Source organism: Coffea arabica, chromosome 11c, assembly GCF_036785885.1.
Source record: "Coffea arabica cultivar ET-39 chromosome 11c, Coffea Arabica ET-39 HiFi, whole genome shotgun sequence".
Classification (NCBI taxonomy): Eukaryota; Viridiplantae; Streptophyta; class Magnoliopsida; order Gentianales; family Rubiaceae; genus Coffea; species Coffea arabica.
In genome coordinates, this window is record NC_092330.1 from 23,857,642 (window position 1) to 23,884,240 (window position 26,599).

The following is a 26,599-nucleotide window of genomic DNA, read 5'->3' on the forward strand; positions in this document are numbered from 1 at the left end:
TGACAGTTTAAAAGAATAAAGCGAAAGGAACATGGCGGGTGCGATCATACCAGCACTAATGCACCGGATCCCATCAGAACTTCGAAGTTAAGCGTGCTTGGGCGACAGTAGTACCAGGATGGGTGACCCTAGGCCGGTCAACGGGTCGGGTCTACACCCGGATCCGGATCGGATCCCTGAAATTTTTGCGGGTATGGGTAGGGATTTAATTCCGTTATCCGGATCCGGATCCGTTTTTTCAAACAAAAAAACGGGTCGGATACGGAATATAGTATTCCGACCCGTATTAGACCCGGATCCGGATATAAATGATTTAATAATTTATAAAAAATATATATTATCAATATAATTTGATTAGGATGATGTATTTGAGTAAAATCAATTTGATTTATTTTCTTATTTGGTTTTTTCTTTGCATTAGCTAGAAATTTGTTTACAAATATATCTTTTTCTCTTTTTTGTTAGAAATTATAAATTTTGGCAAATTTTTTCGGGTAGACCCGACCCGGATCCGAGACTCGCCGGGTCCGGATCCGGAACACAGAATAAAAGACCCGTCGGGTAAACGGGTCGGATCCGGGTCCGGGTCCGGAATAATGAATTCCGGCCCGGACCCGGCCCGTTGACACCCCTAGGTGACCCCCTGGGAAATCCTCGTGTTGCACCCCTCCCTTTTTTGTTTCGAAATCCAAATTTCCCCTTCGTTCTTTATGCTGTAGTAATTTAGCTCCGTCGGAACGATTGCTTTATATTTTGCTTCTCATCGAAGCATGAAGGCGGATCTGAAGGCGCGAGACAAGTCAGGAACGGTACGGCTGGATCGAAGCCCGGATCGTCGGTCAAAGTTGTCGGCGCAAATGTATAAGCGCAAGCGTGAAGGATCAATTTCAGGATAATTGAGAGTTGCGCGACGAGGGAAAAAAAAATGGTGCAAATCAACAAGAAAAAAATGTAAAAGTAAATAAATAAAAGGATGAGGGGAAATTCTTGAATTGACGCTTAAAATGAATTCGGGTCCAGAAAAGCCACACTGCTTCACAGGACGGGGCAGTTTAAAAGAATAAAGCGAAAGGAACATGGCGGGTGCGATCATACCAGCACTAATGCACCGGATCCCATCAGAACTCCGAAGTTAAGCGTGCTTGGGCGAGAGTAGTACTAGGATGGGTGACCCCCTGGGAAGTCCTCGTGTTGCACCCCTCCCTTTTTTGTTTCGAAATCCAAATTTCCCCTTCGTTCTTTATGCTGTAGTAATTTAGCTCCGTCGGAACGATTGCTTTAAATTTTGCTTCTCATCGAAGCATGAAGGCGGATCTGAAGGCGCGAGACAAGTCAGGAACGGTACGGCTGGATCGAAGCCCGGATCGTCGGTCAAAGTTGTCGGCGCAAATGTATAAGCGCAAGCGTGAAGGATCAATTTCAGGATAATTGAGAGTTGTTCGACGAGGGAAAAAAAAGGTGCAAAGCAACAAGAAAAAAATATAAAAGTAAATAAATAAAAGGATGAGAGGAAATTCATGAATTGACGCTTAGAATGAATTCGGGTCCAGAAAAGCCAAACTGCTTCACAGGACGTGACAGTTTAAAAGAATAAAGCGAAAGGAACATGGCGGGTGCGATCATACCAGCACTAATGCACCGGATCCCATCAGAACTTCGAAGTTAAGCGTGCTTGGGCGACAGTAGTACTAGGATGGGTGATCCTAGGCCGGTCAACGGGTCGGGTCTACACCCGGATCCGGATCGGATCCCTGAAATTTTTGCGGGTATGGGTAGGGATTTAATTCCGTTATCCGGATCCGGATCCGTTTTTTCAAACAAAAAAACGGGTCGGATACGGAATATAGTATTCCGACCCGTATTAGACCCGGATCCGGATATAAATGATTTAATAATTTATAAAAAATATATATTATCAATATAATTTGATTAGGATGATGTATTTGAGTAAAATCAATTTGATTTATTTTCTTATTTGGTTTTTTCTTTGCATTAGCTAGAAATTTGTTTACAAATATATCTTATTCTTTTTTTTGTTAGAAATCATAAATTTTGGCAAATTTGATCGGGTAGACCCGACCCGGATCCGAGACTCGCCGGGTCCGGATCCGAAACACCGAATAAAATACCCGTCGGGTAAACGGGTCGGATCCGGGTCCGGGTCCGAAATAATGAATTCCGACCCGGACCCGGCCCGTTGACACCCCTAGGTGACCCCCTGGGAAATCCTCGTGTTGCACCCCTCCCTTTTTTGTTTCGAAATCCAAATTTCCCCTTCGTTCTTTATGCTGTAGTAATTTAGCTCCGTCGGAACGATTGCTTTATATTTTGCTTCTCATCGAAGCATGAAGGCGGATCTGAAGGCGCGAGACAAGTCAGGAACGGTACGGCTGGAGCGAAGCCAGGATCGTCGGTCAAAGTTGTCGGCGCAAATGTATAAGCGCAAGCGTGAAGGATCAATTTCAGGATAATTGAGAGTTGCGCGACGAGGGAAAAAAAATGGTGCAAATCAACAAGAAAAAAATGTAAAAGTAAATAAATAAAAGGATGAGGGGAAATTCTTGAATTGACGCTTAAAATGAATTCGGGTCCAGAAAAGCCACACTGCTTCACAGGACGGGGCAGTTTAAAAGAATAAAGCGAAAGGAACATGGCGGGTGCGATCATACCAGCACTAATGCACCGGATCCCATCAGAACTCCGAAGTTAAGCGTGCTTGGGCGAGAGTAGTACTAGGATGGGTGACCCCCTGGGAAGTCCTCTTGTTGCACCCCTCCCTTTTTTGTTTCGAAATCCAAATTTCCCCTTCGTTCTTTATGCTGTAGTAATTTAGCTCCGTCGGAACGATTGCTTTATATTTTGCTTCTCATCGAAGCATGAAGGCGGATCTGAAGGCGCGAGACAAGTCAGGAACGGTACGGCTGGATCGAAGCCCGGATCGTCGGTCAAAGTTGTCGGCGCAAATGTATAAGCGCAAGCGTGAAGGATCAATTTCAGGATAATTGAGAGTTGTTCGACGAGGGAAAAAAAAGGTGCAAAGCAACAAGAAAAAAATATAAAAGTAAATAAATAAAAGGATGAGAGGAAATTCATGAATTGACGCTTAGAATGAATTCGGGTCCAGAAAAGCCAAACTGCTTCACAGGACGTGACAGTTTAAAAGAATAAAGCGAAAGGAACATGGCGGGTGCGATCATACCAGCACTAATGCACCGGATCCCATCAGAACTTCGAAGTTAAGCGTGCTTGGGCGACAGTAGTACCAGGATGGGTGACCCTAGGCCGGTCAACGGGTCGGGTCTACACCCGGATCCGGATCGGATCCCTGAAATTTTTGCGGGTATGGGTAGGGATTTAATTCCGTTATCCGGATCCGGATCCGTTTTTTCAAACAAAAAAACGGGTCGGATACGGAATATAGTATTCCGACCCGTATTAGACCCGGATCCGGATATAAATGATTTAATAATTTATAAAAAATATATATTATCAATATAATTTGATTAGGATGATGTATTTGAGTAAAATCAATTTGATTTATTTTCTTATTTGGTTTTTTCTTTGCATTAGCTAGAAATTTGTTTACAAATATATCTTTTTCTCTTTTTTGTTAGAAATTATAAATTTTGGCAAATTTGTTCGGGTAGACCCGACCCGGATCCGAGACTCGCCGGGTCCGGATCCGGAACACCGAATAAAAGACCCGTCGGGTAAACGGGTCGGATCCGGGTCCGGGTCCGGAATAATGAATTCCGGCCCGGACCCGGCCCGTTGACACCCCTAGGTGACCCCCTGGGAAATCCTCGTGTTGCATCCCTCCCTTTTTTGTTTCGAAATCCAAATTTCCCCTTCGTTCTTTATGCTGTAGTAATTTAGCTCCGTCGGAACGATTGCTTTATATTTTGCTTCTCATCGAAGCATGAAGGCGGATCTGAAGGCGCGAGACAAGTCAGGAACGGTACGGCTGGATCGAAGCCCGGATCGTCGGTCAAAGTTGTCGGCGCAAATGTATAAGCGCAAGCGTGAAGGATCAATTTCAGGATAATTGAGAGTTGCGCGACGAGGGAAAAAAAATGGTGCAAATCAACAAGAAAAAAATGTAAAAGTAAATAAATAAAAGGATGAGGGGAAATTCTTGAATTGACGCTTAAAATGAATTCGGGTCCAGAAAAGCCACACTGCTTCACAGGACGGGGCAGTTTAAAAGAATAAAGCGAAAGGAACATGGCGGGTGCGATCATACCAGCACTAATGCACCGGATCCCATCAGAACTCCGAAGTTAAGCGTGCTTGGGCGAGAGTAGTACTAGGATGGGTGACCCCCTGGGAAGTCCTCGTGTTGCACCCCTCCCTTTTTTGTTTCGAAATCCAAATTTCCCCTTCGTTCTTTATGCTGTAGTAATTTAGCTCCGTCGGAACGATTGCTTTATATTTTGCTTCTCATCGAAGCATGAAGGCGGATCTGAAGGCGCGAGACAAGTCAGGAACGGTACGGCTGGATCGAAGCCCGGATCGTCGGTCAAAGTTGTCGGCGCAAATGTATAAGCGCAAGCGTGAAGGATCAATTTCAGGATAATTGAGAGTTGTTCGACGAGGGAAAAAAAAGGTGCAAAGCAACAAGAAAAAAATATAAAAGTAAATAAATAAAAGGATGAGAGGAAATTCATGAATTGACGCTTAGAATGAATTCGGGTCCAGAAAAGCCAAACTGCTTCACAGGACGTGACAGTTTAAAAGAATAAAGCGAAAGGAACATGGCGGGTGCGATCATACCAGCACTAATGCACCGGATCCCATCAGAACTTCGAAGTTAAGCGTGCTTGGGCGACAGTAGTACCAGGATGGGTGACCCTAGGCCGGTCAACGGGTCGGGTCTACACCCGGATCCGGATCGGAATCCCTGAAATTTTTGCGGGTATGGGTAGGGATTTAATTCCGTTATCCGGATCCGGATCCGTTTTTTCAAACAAAAAAACGGGTCGGATACGGAATATAGTATTCCGACCCGTATTAGACCCGGATCCGGATATAAATGATTTAATAATTTATAAAAAATATATATTATCAATATAATTTGATTAGGATGATGTATTTGAGTAAAATCAATTTGATTTATTTTCTTATTTGGTTTTTTCTTTGCATTAGCTAGAAATTTGTTTACAAATATATCTTTTTCTCTTTTTTGTTAGAAATTATAAATTTTGGCAAATTTGTTCGGGTAGACCCGACCCGGATCCGAGACTCGCCGGGTCCGGATCCGGAACACAGAATAAAAGACCCGTCGGGTAAACGGGTCGGATCCGGGTCCGGGTCCGGAATAATGAATTCCGGCCCGGACCCGGCCCGTTGACACCCCTAGGTGACCCCCTGGGAAATCCTCGTGTTGCACCCCTCCCTTTTTTGTTTCGAAATCCAAATTTCCCCTTCGCTCTTTATGCTGTAGTAATTTAGCTCCGTCGGAACGATTGCTTTATATTTTGCTTCTCATCGAAGCATGAAGGCGGATCTGAAGGCGCGAGACAAGTCAGGAACGGTACGGCTGGATCGAAGCCCGGATCGTCGGTCAAAGTTGTCGGCGCAAATGTATAAGCGCAAGCGTGAAGGATCAATTTCAGGATAATTGAGAGTTGCGCGACGAGGGAAAAAAAAATGGTGCAAATCAACAAGAAAAAAATGTAAAAGTAAATAAATAAAAGGATGAGGGGAAATTCTTGAATTGACGCTTAGAATGAATTCGGGTCCAGAAAAGCCACACTGCTTCACAGGACGGGGCAGTTTAAAAGAATAAAGCGAAAGGAACATGGCGGGTGCGATCATACCAGCACTAATGCACCGGATCCCATCAGAACTCCGAAGTTAAGCGTGCTTGGGCGATAGTAGTACTAGGATGGGTGACCCCCTGGGAAGTCCTCGTGTTGCAACCCTCCCTTTTTTGTTTCGAAATCCAAATTTCCCCTTCGTTCTTTATGCTGTAGTAATTTAGCTCCGTCGGAACGATTGCTTTATATTTTGCTTCTCATCGAAGCATGAAGGCGGATCTGAAGGCGCGAGACAAGTCAGGAACGGTACGGCTGGATCGAAACCCGGATCGTCGGTCAAAGTTGTCGGCGCAAATGTATAAGCGCAAGCGTGAAGGATCAATTTCAGGATAATTGAGAGTTGTTCGACGAGAGAAAAAAAAGGTGCAAAGCAACAAGAAAAAAATATAAAAGTAAATAAATAAAAGGATGAGAGGAAATTCATGAATTGACGCTTAGAATGAATTCGGGTCCAAAAAAGCCAAACTGCTTCACAGGACGTGGCAGTTTAAAAGAATAAAGCGAAAGGAACATGGCGGGTGCGATCATACCAGCACTAATGCACCGGATCCCATCAGAACTTCGAAGTTAAGCGTGCTTGGGCGACAGTAGTACTAGGATGGGTGACCCTAGGCCGGTCAACGGGTCGGGTCTACACCCGGATCCGGATCGGATCCCTGAAATTTTTGCGGGTATGGGTAGGGATTTAATTCCGTTATCCGGATCCGGATCCGTTTTTTCAAACAAAAAAACGGGTCGGATACGGAATATAGTATTCCGACCCGTATTAGACCCGGATCCGGATATAAATGATTTAATAATTTATAAAAAATATATATTATCAATATAATTTGATTAGGATGATGTATTTGAGTAAAATCAATTTGATTTATTTTCTTATTTGGTTTTTTCTTTGCATTAGCTAGAAATTTGTTTACAAATATATCTTTTTCTCTTTTTTGTTAGAAATTATAAATTTTGACAAATTTGTTCGGGTAGACCCGACCCGGATCCGAGACTCGCCGGGTCCGGATCCGGAACACCGAATAAAAGACCCGTCGGGTAAACTGGTCGGATCCGGGTCCGGGTCCGGAATAATGAATTCCGGCCCGGACCCCGGCCCGTTGACACCCCTAGGTGACCCCCTGGGAAATCCTCGTGTTGCACCCCTCCCTTTTTTGTTTCGAAATCCAAATTTCCCCTTCGTTCTTTATGCTGTAGTAATTTAGCTCCGTCGGAACGATTGCTTTATATTTTGCTTCTCATCGAAGCATGAAGGCGGATCTGAAGGCGCGAGACAAGTCAGGAACGGTACGGCTGGATCGAAGCCCGGATCGTCGGTCAAAGTTGTCGGCGCAAATGTATAAGCGCAAGCGTGAAGGATCAATTTCAGGATAATTGAGAGTTGCGCGACGAGGGAAAAAAAATGGTGCAAATCAACAAGAAAAAAATGTAAAAGTAAATAAATAAAAGGATGAGGGGAAATTCTTGAATTGACGCTTAAAATGAATTCGGGTCCAGAAAAGCCACACTGCTTCACAGGACGGGGCAGTTTAAAAGAATAAAGCGAAAGGAACATGGCGGGTGCGATCATACCAGCACTAATGCACCGGATCCCATCAGAACTCCGAAGTTAAGCGTGCTTGGGCGAGAGTAGTACTAGGATGGGTGACCCCCTGGGAAGTCCTCTTGTTGCACCCCTCCCTTTTTTGTTTCGAAATCCAAATTTCCCCTTCGTTCTTTATGCTGTAGTAATTTAGCTCCGTCGGAACGATTGCTTTATATTTTGCTTCTCATCGAAGCATGAAGGCGGATCTGAAGGCGCGAGACAAGTCAGGAACGGTACGGCTGGATCGAAGCCCGGATCGTCGGTCAAAGTTGTCGGCGCAAATGTATAAGCGCAAGCGTGAAGGATCAATTTCAGGATAATTGAGAGTTGTTCGACGAGGGAAAAAAAAGGTGCAAAGCAACAAGAAAAAAATATAAAAGTAAATAAATAAAAGGATGAGAGGAAATTCATGAATTGACGCTTAGAATGAATTCGGGTCCAGAAAAGCCAAACTGCTTCACAGGACGTGACAGTTTAAAAGAATAAAGCGAAAGGAACATGGCGGGTGCGATCATACCAGCACTAATGCACCGGATCCCATCAGAACTTCGAAGTTAAGCGTGCTTGGGCGACAGTAGTACCAGGATGGGTGACCCTAGGCCGGTCAACGGGTCGGGTCTACACCCGGATCCGGATCGGATCCCTGAAATTTTTGCGGGTATGGGTAGGGATTTAATTCCGTTATCCGGATCCGGATCCGTTTTTTCAAACAAAAAAACGGGTCGGATACGGAATATAGTATTCCGACCCGTATTAGACCCGGATCCGGATATAAATGATTTAATAATTTATAAAAAATATATATTATCAATATAATTTGATTAGGATGATGTATTTGAGTAAAATCAATTTGATTTATTTTCTTATTTGGTTTTTTCTTTGCATTAGCTAGAAATTTGTTTACAAATATATCTTTTTCTCTTTTTTGTTAGAAATTATAAATTTTGGCAAATTTGTTCGGGTAGACCCGACCCGGATCCGAGACTCGCCGGGTCCGGATCCGGAACACCGAATAAAAGACCCGTCGGGTAAACGGGTCGGATCCGGGTCCGGGTCCGGAATAATGAATTCCGGCCCGGACCCGGCCCGTTGACACCCCTAGGTGACCCCCTGGGAAATCCTCGTGTTGCATCCCTCCCTTTTTTGTTTCGAAATCCAAATTTCCCCTTCGTTCTTTATGCTGTAGTAATTTAGCTCCGTCGGAACGATTGCTTTATATTTTGCTTCTCATCGAAGCATGAAAGCGGATCTGAAGGCGCGAGACAAGTCAGGAACGGTACGGCTGGATCGAAGCCCGGATCGTCGGTCAAAGTTGTCGGCGCAAATGTATAAGCGCAAGCGTGAAGGATCAATTTCAGGATAATTGAGAGTTGCGCGACGAGGGAAAAAAAATGGTGCAAATCAACAAGAAAAAAATGTAAAAGTAAATAAATAAAAGGATGAGGGGAAATTCTTGAATTGACGCTTAAAATGAATTCGGGTCCAGAAAAGCCACACTGCTTCACAGGACGGGGCAGTTTAAAAGAATAAAGCGAAAGGAACATGGCGGGTGCGATCATACCAGCACTAATGCACCGGATCCCATCAGAACTCCGAAGTTAAGCGTGCTTGGGCGAGAGTAGTACTAGGATGGGTGACCCCCTGGGAAGTCCTCGTGTTGCACCCCTCCCTTTTTTGTTTCGAAATCCAAATTTCCCCTTCGTTCTTTATGCTGTAGTAATTTAGCTCCGTCGGAACGATTGCTTTATATTTTGCTTCTCATCGAAGCATGAAGGCGGATCTGAAGGCGCGAGACAAGTCAGGAACGGTACGGCTGGATCGAAGCCCGGATCGTCGGTCAAAGTTGTCGGCGCAAATGTATAAGCGCAAGCGTGAAGGATCAATTTCAGGATAATTGAGAGTTGTTCGACGAGGGAAAAAAAAGGTGCAAAGCAACAAGAAAAAAATATAAAAGTAAATAAATAAAAGGATGAGAGGAAATTCATGAATTGACGCTTAGAATGAATTCGGGTCCAGAAAAGCCAAACTGCTTCACAGGACGTGACAGTTTAAAAGAATAAAGCGAAAGGAACATGGCGGGTGCGATCATACCAGCACTAATGCACCGGATCCCATCAGAACTTCGAAGTTAAGCGTGCTTGGGCGACAGTAGTACCAGGATGGGTGACCCTAGGCCGGTCAACGGGTCGGGTCTACACCCGGATCCGGATCGGATCCCTGAAATTTTTGCGGGTATGGGTAGGGATTTAATTCCGTTATCCGGATCCGGATCCGTTTTTTCAAACAAAAAAACGGGTCGGATACGGAATATAGTATTCCGACCCGTATTAGACCCGGATCCGGATATAAATGATTTAATAATTTATAAAAAATATATATTATCAATATAATTTGATTAGGATGATGTATTTGAGTAAAATCAATTTGATTTATTTTCTTATTTGGTTTTTTCTTTGCATTAGCTAGAAATTTGTTTACAAATATATTTTTTTCTCTTTTTTGTTAGAAATTATAAATTTTGGCAAATTTGTTCGGGTAGACCCGACCCGGATCCGAGACTCGCCGGGTCCGGATCCGGAACACAGAATAAAAGACCCGTCGGGTAAACGGGTCGGATCCGGGTCCGGGTCCGGAATAATGAATTCCGGCCCGGACCCGGCCCGTTGACACCCCTAGGTGACCCCCTGGGAAATCCTCGTGTTGCACCCCTCCCTTTTTTGTTTCGAAATCCAAATTTCCCCTTCGCTCTTTATGCTGTAGTAATTTAGCTCCGTCGGAACGATTGCTTTATATTTTGCTTCTCATCGAAGCATGAAGGCGGATCTGAAGGCGCGAGACAAGTCAGGAACGGTACGGCTGGATCGAAGCCCGGATCGTCGGTCAAAGTTGTCGGCGCAAATGTATAAGCGCAAGCGTGAAGGATCAATTTCAGGATAATTGAGAGTTGCGCGACGAGGGAAAAAAAAATGGTGCAAATCAACAAGAAAAAAATGTAAAAGTAAATAAATAAAAGGATGAGGGGAAATTCTTGAATTGACGCTTAGAATGAATTCGGGTCCAGAAAAGCCACACTGCTTCACAGGACGGGGCAGTTTAAAAGAATAAAGCGAAAGGAACATGGCGGGTGCGATCATACCAGCACTAATGCACCGGATCCCATCAGAACTCCGAAGTTAAGCGTGCTTGGGCGATAGTAGTACTAGGATGGGTGACCCCCTGGGAAGTCCTCGTGTTGCAACCCTCCCTTTTTTGTTTCGAAATCCAAATTTCCCCTTCGTTCTTTATGCTGTAGTAATTTAGCTCCGTCGGAACGATTGCTTTATATTTTGCTTCTCATCGAAGCATGAAGGCGGATCTGAAGGCGCGAGACAAGTCAGGAACGGTACGGCTGGATCGAAACCCGGATCGTCGGTCAAAGTTGTCGGCGCAAATGTATAAGCGCAAGCGTGAAGGATCAATTTCAGGATAATTGAGAGTTGTTCGACGAGAGAAAAAAAAGGTGCAAAGCAACAAGAAAAAAATATAAAAGTAAATAAATAAAAGGATGAGAGAAAATTCATGAATTGACGCTTAGAATGAATTCGGGTCCAAAAAAGCCAAACTGCTTCACAGGACGTGGCAGTTTAAAAGAATAAAGCGAAAGGAACATGGCGGGTGCGATCATACCAGCACTAATGCACCGGATCCCATCAGAACTTCGAAGTTAAGCGTGCTTGGGCGACAGTAGTACTAGGATGGGTGACCCTAGGCCGGTCAACGGGTCGGGTCTACACCCGGATCCGGATCGGATCCCTGAAATTTTTGCGGGTATGGGTAGGGATTTAATTCCGTTATCCGGATCCGGATCCGTTTTTTCAAACAAAAAAACGGGTCGGATACGGAATATAGTATTCCGACCCGTATTAGACCCGGATCCGGATATAAATGATTTAATAATTTATAAAAAATATATATTATCAATATAATTTGATTAGGATGATGTATTTGAGTAAAATCAATTTGATTTATTTTCTTATTTGGTTTTTTCTTTGCATTAGCTAGAAATTTGTTTACAAATATATCTTTTTCTCTTTTTTGTTAGAAATTATAAATTTTGACAAATTTGTTCGGGTAGACCCGACCCGGATCCGAGACTCGCCGGGTCCGGATCCGGAACACCGAATAAAAGACCCGTCGGGTAAACTGGTCGGATCCGGGTCCGGGTCCGGAATAATGAATTCCGGCCCGGACCCCGGCCCGTTGACACCCCTAGGTGACCCCCTGGGAAATCCTCGTGTTGCACCCCTCCCTTTTTTGTTTCGAAATCCAAATTTCCCCTTCGTTCTTTATGCTGTAGTAATTTAGCTCCGTCGGAACGATTGCTTTATATTTTGCTTCTCATCGAAGCATGAAGGCGGATCTGAAGGCGCGAGACAAGTCAGGAACGGTACGGCTGGATCGAAGCCCGGATCGTCGGTCAAAGTTGTCGGCGCAAATGTATAAGCGCAAGCGTGAAGGATCAATTTCAGGATAATTGAGAGTTGCGCGACGAGGGAAAAAAAATGGTGCAAATCAACAAGAAAAAAATGTAAAAGTAAATAAATAAAAGGATGAGGGGAAATTCTTGAATTGACGCTTAAAATGAATTCGGGTCCAGAAAAGCCACACTGCTTCACAGGACGGGGCAGTTTAAAAGAATAAAGCGAAAGGAACATGGCGGGTGCGATCATACCAGCACTAATGCACCGGATCCCATCAGAACTCCGAAGTTAAGCGTGCTTGGGCGAGAGTAGTACTAGGATGGGTGACCCCCTGGGAAGTCCTCTTGTTGCACCCCTCCCTTTTTTGTTTCGAAATCCAAATTTCCCCTTCGTTCTTTATGCTGTAGTAATTTAGCTCCGTCGGAACGATTGCTTTATATTTTGCTTCTCATCGAAGCATGAAGGCGGATCTGAAGGCGCGAGACAAGTCAGGAACGGTACGGCTGGATCGAAGCCCGGATCGTCGGTCAAAGTTGTCGGCGCAAATGTATAAGCGCAAGCGTGAAGGATCAATTTCAGGATAATTGAGAGTTGTTCGACGAGGGAAAAAAAAGGTGCAAAGCAACAAGAAAAAAATATAAAAGTAAATAAATAAAAGGATGAGAGGAAATTCATGAATTGACGCTTAGAATGAATTCGGGTCCAGAAAAGCCAAACTGCTTCACAGGACGTGACAGTTTAAAAGAATAAAGCGAAAGGAACATGGCGGGTGCGATCATACCAGCACTAATGCACCGGATCCCATCAGAACTTCGAAGTTAAGCGTGCTTGGGCGACAGTAGTACCAGGATGGGTGACCCTAGGCCGGTCAACGGGTCGGGTCTACACCCGGATCCGGATCGGATCCCTGAAATTTTTGCGGGTATGGGTAGGGATTTAATTCCGTTATCCGGATCCGGATCCGTTTTTTCAAACAAAAAAACGGGTCGGATACGGAATATAGTATTCCGACCCGTATTAGACCCGGATCCGGATATAAATGATTTAATAATTTATAAAAAATATATATTATCAATATAATTTGATTAGGATGATGTATTTGAGTAAAATCAATTTGATTTATTTTCTTATTTGGTTTTTTCTTTGCATTAGCTAGAAATTTGTTTACAAATATATCTTTTTCTCTTTTTTGTTAGAAATTATAAATTTTGGCAAATTTGTTCGGGTAGACCCGACCCGGATCCGAGACTCGCCGGGTCCGGATCCGGAACACCGAATAAAAGACCCGTCGGGTAAACGGGTCGGATCCGGGTCCGGGTCCGGAATAATGAATTCCGGCCCGGACCCGGCCCGTTGACACCCCTAGGTGACCCCCTGGGAAATCCTCGTGTTGCATCCCTCCCTTTTTTGTTTCGAAATCCAAATTTCCCCTTCGTTCTTTATGCTGTAGTAATTTAGCTCCGTCGGAACGATTGCTTTATATTTTGCTTCTCATCGAAGCATGAAGGCGGATCTGAAGGCGCGAGACAAGTCAGGAACGGTACGGCTGGATCGAAGCCCGGATCGTCGGTCAAAGTTGTCGGCGCAAATGTATAAGCGCAAGCGTGAAGGATCAATTTCAGGATAATTGAGAGTTGCGCGACGAGGGAAAAAAAATGGTGCAAATCAACAAGAAAAAAATGTAAAAGTAAATAAATAAAAGGATGAGGGGAAATTCTTGAATTGACGCTTAAAATGAATTCGGGTCCAGAAAAGCCACACTGCTTCACAGGACGGGGCAGTTTAAAAGAATAAAGCGAAAGGAACATGGCGGGTGCGATCATACCAGCACTAATGCACCGGATCCCATCAGAACTCCGAAGTTAAGCGTGCTTGGGCGAGAGTAGTACTAGGATGGGTGACCCCCTGGGAAGTCCTCGTGTTGCACCCCTCCCTTTTTTGTTTCGAAATCCAAATTTCCCCTTCGTTCTTTATGCTGTAGTAATTTAGCTCCGTCGGAACGATTGCTTTATATTTTGCTTCTCATCGAAGCATGAAGGCGGATCTGAAGGCGCGAGACAAGTCAGGAACGGTACGGCTGGATCGAAGCCCGGATCGTCGGTCAAAGTTGTCGGCGCAAATGTATAAGCGCAAGCGTGAAGGATCAATTTCAGGATAATTGAGAGTTGTTCGACGAGGGAAAAAAAAGGTGCAAAGCAACAAGAAAAAAATATAAAAGTAAATAAATAAAAGGATGAGAGGAAATTCATGAATTGACGCTTAGAATGAATTCGGGTCCAGAAAAGCCAAACTGCTTCACAGGACGTGACAGTTTAAAAGAATAAAGCGAAAGGAACATGGCGGGTGCGATCATACCAGCACTAATGCACCGGATCCCATCAGAACTTCGAAGTTAAGCGTGCTTGGGCGACAGTAGTACCAGGATGGGTGACCCTAGGCCGGTCAACGGGTCGGGTCTACACCCGGATCCGGATCGGATCCCTGAAATTTTTGCGGGTATGGGTAGGGATTTAATTCCGTTATCCGGATCCGGATCCGTTTTTTCAAACAAAAAAACGGGTCGGATACGGAATATAGTATTCCGACCCGTATTAGACCCGGATCCGGATATAAATGATTTAATAATTTATAAAAAATATATATTATCAATATAATTTGATTAGGATGATGTATTTGAGTAAAATCAATTTGATTTATTTTCTTATTTGGTTTTTTCTTTGCATTAGCTAGAAATTTGTTTACAAATATATCTTTTTCTCTTTTTTGTTAGAAATTATAAATTTTGGCAAATTTGTTCGGGTAGACCCGACCCGGATCCGAGACTCGCCGGGTCCGGATCCGGAACACAGAATAAAAGACCCGTCGGGTAAACGGGTCGGATCCGGGTCCGGGTCCGGAATAATGAATTCCGGCCCGGACCCGGCCCGTTGACACCCCTAGGTGACCCCCTGGGAAATCCTCGTGTTGCACCCCTCCCTTTTTTGTTTCGAAATCCAAATTTCCCCTTCGCTCTTTATGCTGTAGTAATTTAGCTCCGTCGGAACGATTGCTTTATATTTTGCTTCTCATCGAAGCATGAAGGCGGATCTGAAGGCGCGAGACAAGTCAGGAACGGTACGGCTGGATCGAAGCCCGGATCGTCGGTCAAAGTTGTCGGCGCAAATGTATAAGCGCAAGCGTGAAGGATCAATTTCAGGATAATTGAGAGTTGCGCGACGAGGGAAAAAAAAATGGTGCAAATCAACAAGAAAAAAATGTAAAAGTAAATAAATAAAAGGATGAGGGGAAATTCTTGAATTGACGCTTAGAATGAATTCGGGTCCAGAAAAGCCACACTGCTTCACAGGACGGGGCAGTTTAAAAGAATAAAGCGAAAGGAACATGGCGGGTGCGATCATACCAGCACTAATGCACCGGATCCCATCAGAACTCCGAAGTTAAGCGTGCTTGGGCGATAGTAGTACTAGGATGGGTGACCCCCTGGGAAGTCCTCGTGTTGCAACCCTCCCTTTTTTGTTTCGAAATCCAAATTTCCCCTTCGTTCTTTATGCTGTAGTAATTTAGCTCCGTCGGAACGATTGCTTTATATTTTGCTTCTCATCGAAGCATGAAGGCGGATCTGAAGGCGCGAGACAAGTCAGGAACGGTACGGCTGGATCGAAACCCGGATCGTCGGTCAAAGTTGTCGGCGCAAATGTATAAGCGCAAGCGTGAAGGATCAATTTCAGGATAATTGAGAGTTGTTCGACGAGAGAAAAAAAAGGTGCAAAGCAACAAGAAAAAAATATAAAAGTAAATAAATAAAAGGATGAGAGGAAATTCATGAATTGACGCTTAGAATGAATTCGGGTCCAAAAAAGCCAAACTGCTTCACAGGACGTGGCAGTTTAAAAGAATAAAGCGAAAGGAACATGGCGGGTGCGATCATACCAGCACTAATGCACCGGATCCCATCAGAACTTCGAAGTTAAGCGTGCTTGGGCGACAGTAGTACTAGGATGGGTGACCCTAGGCCGGTCAACGGGTCGGGTCTACACCCGGATCCGGATCGGATCCCTGAAATTTTTGCGGGTATGGGTAGGGATTTAATTCCGTTATCCGGATCCGGATCCGTTTTTTCAAACAAAAAAACGGGTCGGATACGGAATATAGTATTCCGACCCGTATTAGACCCGGATCCGGATATAAATGATTTAATAATTTATAAAAAATATATATTATCAATATAATTTGATTAGGATGATGTATTTGAGTAAAATCAATTTGATTTATTTTCTTATTTGGTTTTTTCTTTGCATTAGCTAGAAATTTGTTTACAAATATATCTTTTTCTCTTTTTTGTTAGAAATTATAAATTTTGACAAATTTGTTCGGGTAGACCCGACCCGGATCCGAGACTCGCCGGGTCCGGATCCGGAACACCGAATAAAAGACCCGTCGGGTAAACTGGTCGGATCCGGGTCCGGGTCCGGAATAATGAATTCCGGCCCGGACCCCGGCCCGTTGACACCCCTAGGTGACCCCCTGGGAAATCCTCGTGTTGCACCCCTCCCTTTTTTGTTTCGAAATCCAAATTTCCCCTTCGTTCTTTATGCTGTAGTAATTTAGCTCCGTCGGAACGATTGCTTTATATTTTGCTTCTCATCGAAGCATGAAGGCGGATCTGAAGGCGCGAGACAAGTCAGGAACGGTACGGCTGGATCGAAGCCCGGATCGTCGGTCAAAGTTGTCGGCGCAAATGTATAAGCGCAAGCGTGAAGGATCAATTTCAGGATAATTGAGAGTTGCGCGACGAGGGAAAAAAAATGGTGCAAATCAACAAGAAAAAAATGTAAAAGTAAATAAATAAAAGGATGAGGGGAAATTCTTGAATTGACGCTTAAAATGAATTCGGGTCCAGAAAAGCCACACTGCTTCACAGGACGGGGCAGTTTAAAAGAATAAAGCGAAAGGAACATGGCGGGTGCGATCATACCAGCACTAATGCACCGGATCCCATCAGAACTCCGAAGTTAAGCGTGCTTGGGCGAGAGTAGTACTAGGATGGGTGACCCCCTGGGAAGTCCTCTTGTTGCACCCCTCCCTTTTTTGTTTCGAAATCCAAATTTCCCCTTCGTTCTTTATGCTGTAGTAATTTAGCTCCGTCGGAACGATTGCTTTATATTTTGCTTCTCATCGAAGCATGAAAGCGGATCTGAAGGCGCGAGACAAGTCAGGAACGGTACGGCTGGATCGAAGCCCGGATCGTCGGTCAAAGTTGTCGGCGCAAATGTATAAGCGCAAGCGTGAAGGATCAATTTCAGGATAATTGAGAGTTGTTCGACGAGGGAAAAAAAAGGTGCAAAGCAACAAGAAAAAAATATAAAAGTAAATAAATAAAAGGATGAGAGGAAATTCATGAATTGACGCTTAGAATGAATTCGGGTCCAGAAAAGCCAAACTGCTTCACAGGACGTGACAGTTTAAAAGAATAAAGCGAAAGGAACATGGCGGGTGCGATCATACCAGCACTAATGCACCGGATCCCATCAGAACTTCGAAGTTAAGCGTGCTTGGGCGACAGTAGTACCAGGATGGGTGACCCTAGGCCGGTCAACGGGTCGGGTCTACACCCGGATCCGGATCGGATCCCTGAAATTTTTGCGGGTATGGGTAGGGATTTAATTCCGTTATCCGGATCCGGATCCGTTTTTTCAAACAAAAAAACGGGTCGGATACGGAATATAGTATTCCGACCCGTATTAGACCCGGATCCGGATATAAATGATTTAATAATTTATAAAAAATATATATTATCAATATAATTTGATTAGGATGATGTATTTGAGTAAAATCAATTTGATTTATTTTCTTATTTGGTTTTTTCTTTGCATTAGCTAGAAATTTGTTTACAAATATATCTTTTTCTCTTTTTTGTTAGAAATTATAAATTTTGGCAAATTTGTTCGGGTAGACCCGACCCGGATCCGAGACTCGCCGGGTCCGGATCCGGAACACCGAATAAAAGACCCGTCGGGTAAACGGGTCGGATCCGGGTCCGGGTCCGGAATAATGAATTCCGGCCCGGACCCGGCCCGTTGACACCCCTAGGTGACCCCCTGGGAAATCCTCGTGTTGCATCCCTCCCTTTTTTGTTTCGAAATCCAAATTTCCCCTTCGTTCTTTATGCTGTAGTAATTTAGCTCCGTCGGAACGATTGCTTTATATTTTGCTTCTCATCGAAGCATGAAGGCGGATCTGAAGGCGCGAGACAAGTCAGGAACGGTACGGCTGGATCGAAGCCCGGATCGTCGGTCAAAGTTGTCGGCGCAAATGTATAAGCGCAAGCGTGAAGGATCAATTTCAGGATAATTGAGAGTTGCGCGACGAGGGAAAAAAAAATGGTGCAAATCAACAAGAAAAAAATGTAAAAGTAAATAAATAAAAGGATGAGGGGAAATTCTTGAATTGACGCTTAAAATGAATTCGGGTCCAGAAAAGCCACACTGCTTCACAGGACGGGGCAGTTTAAAAGAATAAAGCGAAAGGAACATGGCGGGTGCGATCATACCAGCACTAATGCACCGGATCCCATCAGAACTCCGAAGTTAAGCGTGCTTGGGCGAGAGTAGTACTAGGATGGGTGACCCCCTGGGAAGTCCTCGTGTTGCACCCCTCCCTTTTTTGTTTCGAAATCCAAATTTCCCCTTCGTTCTTTATGCTGTAGTAATTTAGCTCCGTCGGAACGATTGCTTTATATTTTGCTTCTCATCGAAGCATGAAGGCGGATCTGAAGGCGCGAGACAAGTCAGGAACGGTACGGCTGGATCGAAGCCCGGATCGTCGGTCAAAGTTGTCGGCGCAAATGTATAAGCGCAAGCGTGAAGGATCAATTTCAGGATAATTGAGAGTTGTTCGACGAGGGAAAAAAAAGGTGCAAAGCAACAAGAAAAAAATATAAAAGTAAATAAATAAAAGGATGAGAGGAAATTCATGAATTGACGCTTAGAATGAATTCGGGTCCAGAAAAGCCAAACTGCTTCACAGGACGTGACAGTTTAAAAGAATAAAGCGAAAGGAACATGGCGGGTGCGATCATACCAGCACTAATGCACCGGATCCCATCAGAACTTCGAAGTTAAGCGTGCTTGGGCGACAGTAGTACCAGGATGGGTGACCCTAGGCCGGTCAACGGGTCGGGTCTACACCCGGATCCGGATCGGAATCCCTGAAATTTTTGCGGGTATGGGTAGGGATTTAATTCCGTTATCCGGATCCGGATCCGTTTTTTCAAACAAAAAAACGGGTCGGATACGGAATATAGTATTCCGACCCGTATTAGACCCGGATCCGGATATAAATGATTTAATAATTTATAAAAAATATATATTATCAATATAATTTGATTAGGATGATGTATTTGAGTAAAATCAATTTGATTTATTTTCTTATTTGGTTTTTTCTTTGCATTAGCTAGAAATTTTTTACAAATATATCTTTTTCTCTTTTTTGTTAGAAATTATAAATTTTGGCAAATTTGTTCGGGTAGACCCGACCCGGATCCGAGACTCGCCGGGTCCGGATCCGGAACACCGAATAAAAGACCCGTCGGGTAAACGGGTCGGATCCGGGTCCGGGTCCGGAATAATGAATTCCGGCCCGGATCCGGCCCGTTGACACCCCTAGGTGACCCCCTGGGAAATCCTCGTGTTGCACCCCTCCCTTTTTTGTTTCGAAATCCAAATTTCCCCTTCGTTCTTTATGCTGTAGTAATTTAGCTCCGTCGGAACGATTGCTTTATATTTTGCTTCTCATCGAAGCATGAAGGCGGATCTGAAGGCGCGAGACAAGTCAGGAACGGTACGGCTGGATCGAATCCCGGATCGTCGGTCAAAGTTGTCGGCGCAAATGTATAAGCGCAAGCGTGAAGGATCAATTTCAGGATAATTGAGAGTTGCGCGACGAGGGAAAAAAAAATGGTGCAAATCAACAAGAAAAAAATGTAAAAGTAAATAAATAAAAGGATGAGGGGAAATTCTTGAATTGACGCTTAGAATGAATTCGGGTCCAGAAAAGCCACACTGCTTCACAGGACGGGGCAGTTTAAAAGAATAAAACGAAAGGAACATGGCGGGTGCGATCATACCAGCACTAATGCACCGGATCCCATCAGAACTCCGAAGTTAAGCGTGCTTGGGCGAGAGTAGTACTAGGATGGGTGACCCCCTGGGAAGTCCTCGTGTTGCACCCCTCCCTTTTTTGTTTCGAAATCCAAATTTCCCCTTCGTTCTTTATGCTGTAGTAATTTAGCTCCGTCGGAACGATTGCTTTAAATTTTGCTTCTCATCGAAGCATGAAGGCGGATCTGAAGGCGCGAGACAAGTCAGGAACGGTACGGCTGGATCGAAGCCCGGATCGTCGGTCAAAGTTGTCGGCGCAAATGTATAAGCGCAAGCGTGAAGAATCAATTTCAGGATAATTGAGACTTGTTCGACGAGGGAAAAAAAAGGTGCAAAGCAACAAGAAAAAAATATAAAAGTAAATAAATAAAAGGATGAGAGGAAATTCATGAATTGACGCTTAGAATGAATTCGGGTCCAGAAAAGCCAAACTGCTTCACAGGACGTGACAGTTTAAAAGAATAAAGCGAAAGGAACATGGCGGGTGCGATCATACCAGCACTAATGCACCGGATCCCATCAGAACTTCGAAGTTAAGCGTGCTTGGGCGACAGTAGTACTAGGATGGGTGATCCTAGGCCGGTCAACGGGTCGGGTCTACACCCGGATCCGGATCGGATCCCTGAAATTTTTGCGTGTATGGGTAGGGATTTAATTCCGTTATCCGGATCCGGATCCGTTTTTTCAAACAAAAAAACGGGTCGGATACGGAATATAGTATTCCGACCCGTATTAGACCCGGATCCGGATATAAATGATTTAATAATTTATAAAAAATATATATTATCAATATAATTTGATTAGGATGATGTATTTGAGTAAAATCAATTTGATTTATTTTCTTATTTGGTTTTTTCTTTGCATTAGCTAGAAATTTGTTTACAAATATATCTTTTTCTCTTTTTTGTTAGAAATTATAAATTTTGGCAAATTTGTTCGGGTAGACCCGACCCGGATCCGAGACTCGCCGGGTCCGGATCCGGAACACCGAATAAAAGACCCGTCGGGTAAACGGGTCGGATCCGGGTCCGGGTCCGGAATAATGAATTCCGGCCCGGACCCGGCCCGTTGACACCCCTAGGTGACCCCCTGGGAAATCCTCGTGTTGCATCCCTCCCTTTTTTGTTTCGAAATCCAAATTTCCCCTTCGTTCTTTATGCTGTAGTAATTTAGCTCCGTCGGAACGATTGCTTTATATTTTGCTTCTCATCGAAGCATGAAGGCGGATCTGAAGGCGCGAGACAAGTCAGGAACGGTACGGCTGGATCGAAGCCCGGATCGTCGGTCAAAGTTGTCGGCGCAAATGTATAAGCGCAAGCGTGAAGGATCAATTTCAGGATAATTGAGAGTTGCGCGACGAGGGAAAAAAAAATGGTGCAAATCAACAAGAAAAAAATGTAAAAGTAAATAAATAAAAGGATGAGGGGAAATTCTTGAATTGACGCTTAAAATGAATTCGGGTCCAGAAAAGCCACACTGCTTCACAGGACGGGGCAGTTTAAAAGAATAAAGCGAAAGGAACATGGCGGGTGCGATCATACCAGCACTAATGCACCGGATCCCATCAGAACTCCGAAGTTAAGCGTGCTTGGGCGAGAGTAGTACTAGGATGGGTGACCCCCTGGGAAGTCCTCGTGTTGCACCCCTCCCTTTTTTGTTTCGAAATCCAAATTTCCCCTTCGTTCTTTATGCTGTAGTAATTTAGCTCCGTCGGAACGATTGCTTTATATTTTGCTTCTCATCGAAGCATGAAGGCGGATCTGAAGGCGCGAGACAAGTCAGGAACGGTACGGCTGGATCGAAGCCCGGATCGTCGGTCAAAGTTGTCGGCGCAAATGTATAAGCGCAAGCGTGAAGGATCAATTTCAGGATAATTGAGAGTTGTTCGACGAGGGAAAAAAAAGGTGCAAAGCAACAAGAAAAAAATATAAAAGTAAATAAATAAAAGGATGAGAGGAAATTCATGAATTGACGCTTAGAATGAATTCGGGTCCAGAAAAGCCAAACTGCTTCACAGGACGTGACAGTTTAAAAGAATAAAGCGAAAGGAACATGGCGGGTGCGATCATACCAGCACTAATGCACCGGATCCCATCAGAACTTCGAAGTTAAGCGTGCTTGGGCGACAGTAGTACCAGGATGGGTGACCCTAGGCCGGTCAACGGGTCGGGTCTACACCCGGATCCGGATCGGAATCCCTGAAATTTTTGCGGGTATGGGTAGGGATTTAATTCCGTTATCCGGATCCGGATCCGTTTTTTCAAACAAAAAAACGGGTCGGATACGGAATATAGTATTCCGACCCGTATTAGACCCGGATCCGGATATAAATGATTTAATAATTTATAAAAAATATATATTATCAATATAATTTGATTAGGATGATGTATTTGAGTAAAATCAATTTGATTTATTTTCTTATTTGGTTTTTTCTTTGCATTAGCTAGAAATTTGTTTACAAATATATCTTTTTCTCTTTTTTGTTAGAAATTATAAATTTTGGCAAATTTGTTCGGGTAGACCCGACCCGGATCCGAGACTCGCCGGGTCCGGATCCGGAACACAGAATAAAAGACCCGTCGGGTAAACGGGTCGGATCCGGGTCCGGGTCCGGAATAATGAATTCCGGCCCGGACCCGGCCCGTTGACACCCCTAGGTGACCCCCTGGGAAATCCTCGTGTTGCACCCCTCCCTTTTTTGTTTCGAAATCCAAATTTCCCCTTCGCTCTTTATGCTGTAGTAATTTAGCTCCGTCGGAACGATTGCTTTATATTTTGCTTCTCATCGAAGCATGAAGGCGGATCTGAAGGCGCGAGACAAGTCAGGAACGGTACGGCTGGATCGAAGCCCGGATCGTCGGTCAAAGTTGTCGGCGCAAATGTATAAGCGCAAGCGTGAAGGATCAATTTCAGGATAATTGAGAGTTGCGCGACGAGGGAAAAAAAAATGGTGCAAATCAACAAGAAAAAAATGTAAAAGTAAATAAATAAAAGGATGAGGGGAAATTCTTGAATTGACGCTTAGAATGAATTCGGGTCCAGAAAAGCCACACTGCTTCACAGGACGGGGCAGTTTAAAAGAATAAAGCGAAAGGAACATGGCGGGTGCGATCATACCAGCACTAATGCACCGGATCCCATCAGAACTCCGAAGTTAAGCGTGCTTGGGCGAGAGTAGTACTAGGATGGGTGACCCCCTGGGAAGTCCTCTTGTTGCACCCCTCCCTTTTTTGTTTCGAAATCCAAATTTCCCCTTCGTTCTTTATGCTGTAGTAATTTAGCTCCGTCGGAACGATTGCTTTATATTTTGCTTCTCATCGAAGCATGAAGGCGGATCTGAAGGCGCGAGACAAGTCAGGAACGGTACGGCTGGATCGAAGCCCGGATCGTCGGTCAAAGTTGTCGGCGCAAATGTATAAGCGCAAGCGTGAAGGATCAATTTCAGGATAATTGAGAGTTGTTCGACGAGGGAAAAAAAAGGTGCAAAGCAACAAGAAAAAAATATAAAAGTAAATAAATAAAAGGATGAGAGGAAATTCATGAATTGACGCTTAGAATGAATTCGGGTCCAGAAAAGCCAAACTGCTTCACAGGACGTGACAGTTTAAAAGAATAAAGCGAAAGGAACATGGCGGGTGCGATCATACCAGCACTAATGCACCGGATCCCATCAGAACTTCGAAGTTAAGCGTGCTTGGGCGACAGTAGTACCAGGATGGGTGACCCTAGGCCGGTCAACGGGTCGGGTCTACACCCGGATCCGGATCGGATCCCTGAAATTTTTGCGGGTATGGGTAGGGATTTAATTCCGTTATCCGGATCCGGATCCGTTTTTTCAAACAAAAAAACGGGTCGGATACGGAATATAGTATTCCGACCCGTATTAGACCCGGATCCGGATATAAATGATTTAATAATTTATAAAAAATATATATTATCAATATAATTTGATTAGGATGATGTATTTGAGTAAAATCAATTTGATTTATTTTCTTATTTGGTTTTTTCTTTGCATTAGCTAGAAATTTGTTTACAAATATATCTTTTTCTCTTTTTTGTTAGAAATTATAAATTTTGGCAAATTTGTTCGGGTAGACCCGACCCGGATCCGAGACTCGCCGGGTCCGGATCCGGAACACCGAATAAAAGACCCGTCGGGTAAACGGGTCGGATCCGGGTCCGGGTCCGGAATAATGAATTCCGGCCCGGACCCGGCCCGTTGACACCCCTAGGTGACCCCCTGGGAAATCCTCGTGTTGCATCCCTCCCTTTTTTGTTTCGAAATCCAAATTTCCCCTTCGTTCTTTATGCTGTAGTAATTTAGCTCCGTCGGAACGATTGCTTTATATTTTGCTTCTCATCGAAGCATGAAGGCGGATCTGAAGGCGCGAGACAAGTCAGGAACGGTACGGCTGGATCGAAGCCCGGATCGTCGGTCAAAGTTGTCGGCGCAAATGTATAAGCGCAAGCGTGAAGGATCAATTTCAGGATAATTGAGAGTTGCGCGACGAGGGAAAAAAAAATGGTGCAAATCAACAAGAAAAAAATGTAAAAGTAAATAAATAAAAGGATGAGGGGAAATTCTTGAATTGACGCTTAAAATGAATTCGGGTCCAGAAAAGCCACACTGCTTCACAGGACGGGGCAGTTTAAAAGAATAAAGCGAAAGGAACATGGCGGGTGCGATCATACCAGCACTAATGCACCGGATCCCATCAGAACTCCGAAGTTAAGCGTGCTTGGGCGAGAGTAGTACTAGGATGGGTGACCCCCTGGGAAGTCCTCGTGTTGCACCCCTCCCTTTTTTGTTTCGAAATCCAAATTTCCCCTTCGTTCTTTATGCTGTAGTAATTTAGCTCCGTCGGAACGATTGCTTTATATTTTGCTTCTCATCGAAGCATGAAGGCGGATCTGAAGGCGCGAGACAAGTCAGGAACGGTACGGCTGGATCGAAGCCCGGATCGTCGGTCAAAGTTGTCGGCGCAAATGTATAAGCGCAAGCGTGAAGGATCAATTTCAGGATAATTGAGAGTTGTTCGACGAGGGAAAAAAAAGGTGCAAAGCAACAAGAAAAAAATATAAAAGTAAATAAATAAAAGGATGAGAGGAAATTCATGAATTGACGCTTAGAATGAATTCGGGTCCAGAAAAGCCAAACTGCTTCACAGGACGTGACAGTTTAAAAGAATAAAGCGAAAGGAACATGGCGGGTGCGATCATACCAGCACTAATGCACCGGATCCCATCAGAACTTCGAAGTTAAGCGTGCTTGGGCGACAGTAGTACCAGGATGGGTGACCCTAGGCCGGTCAACGGGTCGGGTCTACACCCGGATCCGGATCGGAATCCCTGAAATTTTTGCGGGTATGGGTAGGGATTTAATTCCGTTATCCGGATCCGGATCCGTTTTTTCAAACAAAAAAACGGGTCGGATACGGAATATAGTATTCCGACCCGTATTAGACCCGGATCCGGATATAAATGATTTAATAATTTATAAAAAATATATATTATCAATATAATTTGATTAGGATGATGTATTTGAGTAAAATCAATTTGATTTATTTTCTTATTTGGTTTTTTCTTTGCATTAGCTAGAAATTTTTTACAAATATATCTTTTTCTCTTTTTTGTTAGAAATTATAAATTTTGGCAAATTTGTTCGGGTAGACCCGACCCGGATCCGAGACTCGCCGGGTCCGGATCCGGAACACCGAATAAAAGACCCGTCGGGTAAACGGGTCGGATCCGGGTCCGGGTCCGGAATAATGAATTCCGGCCCGGATCCGGCCCGTTGACACCCCTAGGTGACCCCCTGGGAAATCCTCGTGTTGCACCCCTCCCTTTTTTGTTTCGAAATCCAAATTTCCCCTTCGTTCTTTATGCTGTAGTAATTTAGCTCCGTCGGAACGATTGCTTTATATTTTGCTTCTCATCGAAGCATGAAGGCGGATCTGAAGGCGCGAGACAAGTCAGGAACGGTACGGCTGGATCGAATCCCGGATCGTCGGTCAAAGTTGTCGGCGCAAATGTATAAGCGCAAGCGTGAAGGATCAATTTCAGGATAATTGAGAGTTGCGCGACGAGGGAAAAAAAAATGGTGCAAATCAACAAGAAAAAAATGTAAAAGTAAATAAATAAAAGGATGAGGGGAAATTCTTGAATTGACGCTTAGAATGAATTCGGGTCCAGAAAAGCCACACTGCTTCACAGGACGGGGCAGTTTAAAAGAATAAAACGAAAGGAACATGGCGGGTGCGATCATACCAGCACTAATGCACCGGATCCCATCAGAACTCCGAAGTTAAGCGTGCTTGGGCGAGAGTAGTACTAGGATGGGTGACCCCCTGGGAAGTCCTCGTGTTGCACCCCTCCCTTTTTTGTTTCGAAATCCAAATTTCCCCTTCGTTCTTTATGCTGTAGTAATTTAGCTCCGTCGGAACGATTGCTTTAAATTTTGCTTCTCATCGAAGCATGAAGGCGGATCTGAAGGCGCGAGACAAGTCAGGAACGGTACGGCTGGATCGAAGCCCGGATCGTCGGTCAAAGTTGTCGGCGCAAATGTATAAGCGC

General features: G+C 44.3%; 17 non-coding genes and 17 pseudogenes across 17 annotated transcripts; all 34 read left to right on the forward strand.

The window, feature by feature from the left end:
* Positions 1–36: 36 nt before the first annotated feature.
* LOC140020299 (5S ribosomal RNA) lies at positions 37–154 on the forward strand (annotated as a pseudogene).
* Positions 155–1,081: 927 nt separating this feature from the next.
* Positions 1,082–1,200, forward strand: LOC140017389 (5S ribosomal RNA). Its single transcript, XR_011823699.1, has one exon. It is a non-coding gene; the product is annotated as a 5S ribosomal RNA (ribosomal RNA).
* Positions 1,201–1,611: 411 nt separating this feature from the next.
* Positions 1,612–1,729, forward strand: LOC140020617 (5S ribosomal RNA; annotated as a pseudogene).
* Positions 1,730–2,655: 926 nt separating this feature from the next.
* Positions 2,656–2,774, forward strand: LOC140017932 (5S ribosomal RNA). The gene has a single exon (XR_011824237.1). It is a non-coding gene; the product is annotated as a 5S ribosomal RNA (ribosomal RNA).
* A 411-nt stretch (positions 2,775–3,185) lies between these two features.
* Positions 3,186–3,303, forward strand: LOC140020300 (5S ribosomal RNA; annotated as a pseudogene).
* Positions 3,304–4,229: 926 nt separating this feature from the next.
* LOC140017390 (5S ribosomal RNA) lies at positions 4,230–4,348 on the forward strand. Its single transcript, XR_011823700.1, has one exon. It is a non-coding gene; the product is annotated as a 5S ribosomal RNA (ribosomal RNA).
* A 411-nt stretch (positions 4,349–4,759) lies between these two features.
* LOC140020301 (5S ribosomal RNA) lies at positions 4,760–4,877 on the forward strand (annotated as a pseudogene).
* A 928-nt stretch (positions 4,878–5,805) lies between these two features.
* On the forward strand, positions 5,806–5,924 carry LOC140018047 (5S ribosomal RNA). The gene has a single exon (XR_011824349.1). It is a non-coding gene; the product is annotated as a 5S ribosomal RNA (ribosomal RNA).
* Positions 5,925–6,335: 411 nt separating this feature from the next.
* On the forward strand, positions 6,336–6,453 carry LOC140019862 (5S ribosomal RNA; annotated as a pseudogene).
* A 927-nt stretch (positions 6,454–7,380) lies between these two features.
* On the forward strand, positions 7,381–7,499 carry LOC140017933 (5S ribosomal RNA). The gene has a single exon (XR_011824238.1). It is a non-coding gene; the product is annotated as a 5S ribosomal RNA (ribosomal RNA).
* A 411-nt stretch (positions 7,500–7,910) lies between these two features.
* Positions 7,911–8,028, forward strand: LOC140020303 (5S ribosomal RNA; annotated as a pseudogene).
* A 926-nt stretch (positions 8,029–8,954) lies between these two features.
* Positions 8,955–9,073, forward strand: LOC140017391 (5S ribosomal RNA). Its single transcript, XR_011823701.1, has one exon. It is a non-coding gene; the product is annotated as a 5S ribosomal RNA (ribosomal RNA).
* A 411-nt stretch (positions 9,074–9,484) lies between these two features.
* On the forward strand, positions 9,485–9,602 carry LOC140020304 (5S ribosomal RNA; annotated as a pseudogene).
* A 927-nt stretch (positions 9,603–10,529) lies between these two features.
* Positions 10,530–10,648, forward strand: LOC140018049 (5S ribosomal RNA). Its single transcript, XR_011824351.1, has one exon. It is a non-coding gene; the product is annotated as a 5S ribosomal RNA (ribosomal RNA).
* A 411-nt stretch (positions 10,649–11,059) lies between these two features.
* Positions 11,060–11,177, forward strand: LOC140019863 (5S ribosomal RNA; annotated as a pseudogene).
* Positions 11,178–12,104: 927 nt separating this feature from the next.
* On the forward strand, positions 12,105–12,223 carry LOC140017934 (5S ribosomal RNA). The gene has a single exon (XR_011824239.1). It is a non-coding gene; the product is annotated as a 5S ribosomal RNA (ribosomal RNA).
* A 411-nt stretch (positions 12,224–12,634) lies between these two features.
* LOC140020305 (5S ribosomal RNA) lies at positions 12,635–12,752 on the forward strand (annotated as a pseudogene).
* A 926-nt stretch (positions 12,753–13,678) lies between these two features.
* Positions 13,679–13,797, forward strand: LOC140017392 (5S ribosomal RNA). Its single transcript, XR_011823702.1, has one exon. It is a non-coding gene; the product is annotated as a 5S ribosomal RNA (ribosomal RNA).
* Positions 13,798–14,208: 411 nt separating this feature from the next.
* On the forward strand, positions 14,209–14,326 carry LOC140020306 (5S ribosomal RNA; annotated as a pseudogene).
* A 927-nt stretch (positions 14,327–15,253) lies between these two features.
* Positions 15,254–15,372, forward strand: LOC140018050 (5S ribosomal RNA). The gene has a single exon (XR_011824352.1). It is a non-coding gene; the product is annotated as a 5S ribosomal RNA (ribosomal RNA).
* Positions 15,373–15,783: 411 nt separating this feature from the next.
* LOC140019865 (5S ribosomal RNA) lies at positions 15,784–15,901 on the forward strand (annotated as a pseudogene).
* A 927-nt stretch (positions 15,902–16,828) lies between these two features.
* LOC140017935 (5S ribosomal RNA) lies at positions 16,829–16,947 on the forward strand. Its single transcript, XR_011824240.1, has one exon. It is a non-coding gene; the product is annotated as a 5S ribosomal RNA (ribosomal RNA).
* Positions 16,948–17,358: 411 nt separating this feature from the next.
* LOC140020307 (5S ribosomal RNA) lies at positions 17,359–17,476 on the forward strand (annotated as a pseudogene).
* A 927-nt stretch (positions 17,477–18,403) lies between these two features.
* Positions 18,404–18,522, forward strand: LOC140017393 (5S ribosomal RNA). The gene has a single exon (XR_011823703.1). It is a non-coding gene; the product is annotated as a 5S ribosomal RNA (ribosomal RNA).
* A 411-nt stretch (positions 18,523–18,933) lies between these two features.
* Positions 18,934–19,051, forward strand: LOC140020309 (5S ribosomal RNA; annotated as a pseudogene).
* Positions 19,052–19,978: 927 nt separating this feature from the next.
* On the forward strand, positions 19,979–20,097 carry LOC140017394 (5S ribosomal RNA). The gene has a single exon (XR_011823704.1). It is a non-coding gene; the product is annotated as a 5S ribosomal RNA (ribosomal RNA).
* Positions 20,098–20,508: 411 nt separating this feature from the next.
* Positions 20,509–20,626, forward strand: LOC140020618 (5S ribosomal RNA; annotated as a pseudogene).
* A 927-nt stretch (positions 20,627–21,553) lies between these two features.
* Positions 21,554–21,672, forward strand: LOC140017395 (5S ribosomal RNA). Its single transcript, XR_011823705.1, has one exon. It is a non-coding gene; the product is annotated as a 5S ribosomal RNA (ribosomal RNA).
* A 411-nt stretch (positions 21,673–22,083) lies between these two features.
* Positions 22,084–22,201, forward strand: LOC140020310 (5S ribosomal RNA; annotated as a pseudogene).
* A 928-nt stretch (positions 22,202–23,129) lies between these two features.
* LOC140017937 (5S ribosomal RNA) lies at positions 23,130–23,248 on the forward strand. The gene has a single exon (XR_011824242.1). It is a non-coding gene; the product is annotated as a 5S ribosomal RNA (ribosomal RNA).
* Positions 23,249–23,659: 411 nt separating this feature from the next.
* On the forward strand, positions 23,660–23,777 carry LOC140020311 (5S ribosomal RNA; annotated as a pseudogene).
* A 927-nt stretch (positions 23,778–24,704) lies between these two features.
* LOC140017397 (5S ribosomal RNA) lies at positions 24,705–24,823 on the forward strand. The gene has a single exon (XR_011823707.1). It is a non-coding gene; the product is annotated as a 5S ribosomal RNA (ribosomal RNA).
* A 411-nt stretch (positions 24,824–25,234) lies between these two features.
* On the forward strand, positions 25,235–25,352 carry LOC140020312 (5S ribosomal RNA; annotated as a pseudogene).
* A 927-nt stretch (positions 25,353–26,279) lies between these two features.
* On the forward strand, positions 26,280–26,398 carry LOC140017398 (5S ribosomal RNA). Its single transcript, XR_011823708.1, has one exon. It is a non-coding gene; the product is annotated as a 5S ribosomal RNA (ribosomal RNA).
* The last annotated feature ends 201 nt before the right edge of the window (positions 26,399–26,599 follow it).